Genomic DNA, 5,572 nt, shown 5'->3' on the forward strand with positions numbered 1-5,572 from the left:
GGACACTTGTTATTTAATAAGTGATCCATAATTAGAGGTAGTTAGGACATGGAGCTTATAAATAGCTCATTGCAAGAGTGTTTTGTTGTTTGGGTGTAAACTCTTGCAAAATCAATTATGTAATTGTTTTTTTCTGATTAATAAAATTACGTGTCTGAGGACACTTCTGCCATTATCCAAGATGAACACCTCCAAGGAAATCTACAATAGACTGGTGAGTTTATTTAAATTTAATGATGCAAATCAAGTCTTGTTTCTTAGAAATAAGCTGAAGGAAATTAAGAAGGGCAAAGATGAGAGTATGTAAGCATATTTCTTAAGGATCACCAAGATCAAGAACGATCTCCTCTCTATTGGGGAAGTAATTCCTGACAGGGGAAATGACAATCACAACTCTTGGAGGACTGCCATCTAAATGGTATATATTCAGTGACTACTCTTCTCAACAATAATGTAATTCCTATATTTGAGGAATTAATGGCCAGATGCATTCAAGAATAAACGAGGATGGAAGAGCAAGAAATGCCCATACTTAAAGGTCATCCCTTTTCCTTTTCTTCTCATACTAAAAGAAGAAACAATTCCGGGGCTAAATTCAAAGGAAAGGTTCGACCAAAGGGTGGAAGAAAAGGACGATGTTACAATTGCAATAAAACGAGTCACTATGCAAGGGAGTGCCCTGATAAAAGGGACTCACACTGGGACGATGATCAAAATCCCTCTCAAGGCAATCAAAGGAATGGCAGGTCAAATGGCAGAGGTAAAAGAAGTGTTAGAAATCAAGGAAGAGGACAGCCATTCAAGAAGGCAAGAAATTCCAGGTATGAATCTAACACTGTTAACAATAAGCAAGATGAATATTATCTACTGGCAACTCTATCTACCACTGCTCCCCTGGACTCGCTGGGAAATTGGCTTATTGATAGTGGTGCCTCAAGGCACTTCACTGGTTACAAAGAAGCTCTCTATAATCTGATAGAGAAGGAAACCAACCTGGAAATTGTTCTTGGAGATAATTCAAAATATCCTGTGAAAGGCGTAGGAAATGTCACTCTTCAATTGAATCAGGGTAATACCATCCACTTACAAGATGTATTATATGTACCTGATCTCAAAAAGAACCTGGTGTCCATTTCGGAAATGGAAGACAAAGGCTAAAAGGTGGCCTTCAACAATGGCAAGGTACATGTATGGAAAAAAAAACTTTAAAGATGATTTTCCTCTTGGGTTTCGAGTTGATTCATTATATCAGGTCGGAGGAAGTCTGTTGTGTGTCATGTTTTGTGACAAATCTCTTCAGTCCGAACTATGGCATTGGTGGTTTTCTCACCTTCATTATAAAGCTCTACCCGATGTAAGAAAAATGGTGACCAGGATGCCCGAGTTCAGATTAGAGCAAGAAGGTGTATGTCCAGGATGTGTTGAAAGAAAGCTCAAAAGGGGACCATTCCCCTCAATCCAAAGCAAGACCTCTGATATATTGCAGTTGGTTCACTCAGACATATCCAGTATGATGCCTGTGAACTCCTTGGGAGGATATTTATATTACCTCACTTTTACAGATGATTATTCTCGCCAGACTTGGATATACTTCTTGAAAAAGAAGGATGAAGTGTTCTCTTGGTTTCTGTTGACATCTAATCCTTGTGATTAGGTGAATTATTGTAAATAGATAGATAGGAATATGAACAGTCATCGGGAGACGAACTAAACAGTCTCTCCCTCATGTATATAATAAGGACCTACCTGATGGAATAATATAGTCAATTATTTTCTGCCTAATGGAGTTACTGCCTGGCCTGACATGGTATCAGAGCCAGCTCCTTTTTTAGCTCTCATGCTCCTTGTAACTCCTCTGCCTATCTGCCATATTCTTTTTATACAGACCTGCACCTGACATGGTATCAGATTTTGACATGGAAATGGTCATGGTTTCATAAATGTTTTAGAAGCGCTGTGCATTCACCTGAATGAATCGCTGCTCCAAGTTGAAAAGTTCCTCTGCCTGTTCTTCGTGCGATGCTATCTTCAGTTTGTATCTCTGAGTTTGGGCGAGGCGCTTGGTGCGGTGAGCGTGGAATCCTCACCACTAAACATTCAAATCCTGTCTTGTGATTGCTAGAGTATGCATTAGAAATCGTTTTGGTATTTGAACGTTGTTATACGCATATTATTATAATACCTGAATGTTGTTATACGCATATTATTGTGGTTATAACACCTGATATGCGTGGTTATTGTGGTTATAATACCTGAGATGCGTGGAAATGTGCTGACTGCTTTTGGATTGTGAACTTTTCATGCGTATGCTGCTGATGCGTGGAAATGTGCTGACTGCTTTTGGATTGTGAACTTTTCATGCGTATGCTGCTGATGCGTGGAAATGTGCTGACTGCTTTTGGAATGACATGGTATGCTGCTGATGCGTGGAGAATCCAGAGACCGATGAAAGTAAGAAAGTAAGGCGAAGTAAGAGCTGGAAAGTGTGGCTGAAGTTATATTTTGGTTTGGTTTGCGATCTCGGGTTGGCGTGCATATGAAAGTGTAATTTACTGATTTCATGTCCTCGTGATGTACAGAAAAGAGAGGGCATTGGGGATTTTTGTATAGGAAGCCGCTTCCCTTGAATGGTACTTTTGAATGGTGTTATAACAGTATGATACCTCTGCGTTAGATATGTTTTGAACGCAGCCATATGTATTTTGTTGAACGCAGCCATATGTATTTTTTAACGCAACCATATGTATTGTTTGAACATTGTATTATTTGGTACGTTGCACGAGTTTTCTAGCTCGAGGTTATGTGGTTCTCTAAAGCTTTGTGTTGTGAGTGATATCATCTCCACCATATAGGAATTGGTAATACCTGTTATCACTGAAAATTCTGTTGCCAAAATTGCTCAGACTAGCTTAAGGACAAAGTGTTTTCGCAGCGCATAAATCCTTTAGCAGTTTCGCAATGCAACCTGTTTTAGTGATTTCGTAGCGAAAAACACCGACTTTGCACTAACTGCGCTACGAAATGGGGAATTCGTGCTGATCCATAGTACATCTCACACTAGCTGTCATATTTTCTGCAAGAATTTTACGGGAATAGCATGTGTAAAGTCTTACATGTCGGTCTTGACACGTGCAGGCTCTGTTGGCATCAAAGGGGATAGCGGTAATATAAATTATTATGAAGTCGAATGGAAGTCAAAGTTGCCTTTGTCTGCATATGTATTCTAAGTGTGGGAGTATAGAGGAAGGTTTCCAAGTGTTTGATGAAATGCCAGAGAGAGATGTAGTTGTATGGAATGCAATGGCTGCAGGTTATGCTCAGAGTTCTCGAGGTTTCAAGTGGAGGACCTTATTAGCTCATCATTCATGTCTGTATCTTGTGGTTTACTTGCTTATGGAGACGAAGAGGATCAAGACCACGACTCTGATGCCGACGACGACTCCGATGATGGCCACGATTCCATGCACACCTTCACTGCCGCTCGCTTGGACAACGGCGCTGCTAATTCCCGCAATCTTAAACCCAAGGTTGATGCTGCTGGAGCTGCACTTGCCACCACTGTTAAAACTGAACCGATTCTTGACACAGTTAAAGAAGAAAAGATTAGCTGTAACAACAACAACAGTAATGTCTCAGCCAACAATGCTCAAGTTGCTCCTTCCGGTTCTGCTCTTTTACCCAGTTCCGTGAAAGAGGAAGCTAATAAGCTTACTTCCACTGATAACATTCAAACCAGTGGAGCCTATTGTTCTAGAGAAGAATCACTCAAGAAAGAGGAAGATGCAGGCCGCCTTCAATTCGTGTGTTTTAGTAATGATGGAATTGATCAACATATGATCTGGCTTATTAGATTAAAGAATATATTTGCAAGGCAACTTCCCAATATGCCAAAGGCGTACATTGTTAGACTTGTAATGGACAGGAGCCACAAGTCAATGATGATCATCAAGCAAAATTAAGTTGTTGGGGGCATTTCTTATCGCCCTTATCCTAGTCAGAGATTTGGAGAAATAGCTTTCTGTGCTATTACTGCGGATGAACAAGTAAAAGACTATGGGACAAGGTTGATGAATCATTTGAAGCAACATGCTCGTGATAGGGATGGGCACGAGCACTGCAACTAACAAAGAGGTGCTTTCTGTCATTCATCATTGAAGGAAATTGATTTTGGGCTGTCTGTCTTTTTCAAACCTGGTTACGTGTTCACTGATGTGGTTGGAAGCCCATACTATGTTACCCCGGAAGTGTTATGCAAACGCTATGGTCCAGAGGCAGAGGTGTGGACAGCCGGGGTCATCCTATACATCTTACTCAGCGGTGTTCCACCATTTTGGGCAGAAACACAGCAGGGAGTTTTCGATGTTGTTCTACGAGGTCATATTGATTTTGATTCAGAACCATGGCCCACAATTTCTAAGAGTGCAAAGGATCTTATCAGAAAGATGCTTACTTCAAAACTATCTGAGCGGGAATTATGAGCGCCTGACTGCTCATGGAGTTCTATATCATCCGTGGATATGTAAAGATGAAGATGGGTACCACTGTATCAATTTTTTTTTTTTCTCTGTGGTCAGAGCTCCAGGTGAAAAAGTTTCATGTTTCATTGCATCCTATTCTGTTTCTGATCCAGTGGATTGAAGCCCCTGACCCTATAACGAATTTTTCATATGAGTCGGTTAGAATTAAGAGGTCTGCCGAGTTCGGGAAGTTTTGCAAGTGTTTTGAAGTGAAAACTGCGGGTGGATTGACCAATCATTGCAGATTTTGGGTTTTGGAGATCACTTAAAAGCATTGACCAGTTGCAAATATGAACTATCTCATTGGAGCGTTTAAGCTACCTTGTATAATATCTATCACCTTTTCTGATGGGAAAACTCGTAAGCAGGCTACTGTAAAGAAAGGAAATGGGCAAACTGCCTTGGTGCTTCTTTTTCGAAGCCAAGAAAATGTCGTTGTAGAGGTTTTGATAGAACCTGTTGCTGGTAAAAAAGTCGAGCATAATGGTGTAAAAATTGAGCTTCTAGGCCAAATAGAGTTGTATTTCGACAGGGGTAACTTCTACGATTTTATTTCCCTTGTTCGGGAGCTAGATGTACCTGGTGAGCTTCATGATCGTAAGACCTATCCATTCGAGTTCTCCACAGTTGAGATGCCATATGAGTCATACAATGGTGTAAATGGGAGGCTAAGGTACATTTTGAAGGTTACTATCAGTCGTAACTATGTCAGTAACGTTGTCGAGTACCAAGACTTCTAGGTGCGGAATTATACACCACTTCCAACAGTTAACAACAGCATCAAGATGGAGGTCGGGATTGAGGATTGCCTACATATTGAGTTTGAATATTTCATGACAATCAGCAAATAGCAACTCAGGAACAAGAATCAACCAGTAATCCTGAATGGATACAAGGAGAGCATTTTGTGCATCAAGCCCTACAAAATTTCAGATTGTCATATGCATTAACAAACATAACTCAGCAGTTTCGTAGCGCGCTACGAAACTGCTGTAGGTGGTGTTTTCAACGCAAAAAAAGCAGTTTGAACGGGAGTTTTGAAAGAGAGACACCTG

General features: G+C 40.6%; 1 pseudogene; it reads left to right on the top strand.

Moving 5' to 3' along the window:
• The first annotated feature begins 4,628 nt into the window (after positions 1-4,628).
• Positions 4,629-5,368, top strand: LOC149194605 (vacuolar protein sorting-associated protein 26B pseudogene; annotated as a pseudogene).
• Positions 5,369-5,572: the final 204 nt, after the last annotated feature.

The sequence above is a fragment of the Pinus tabuliformis genome, chromosome 2_2 (assembly GCF_031772625.1).
Source record: "Pinus tabuliformis cultivar Carrire ecotype Pingquan chromosome 2_2, CPIR1, whole genome shotgun sequence".
NCBI classification, from domain to species: Eukaryota; Viridiplantae; Streptophyta; class Pinopsida; order Pinales; family Pinaceae; genus Pinus; species Pinus tabuliformis.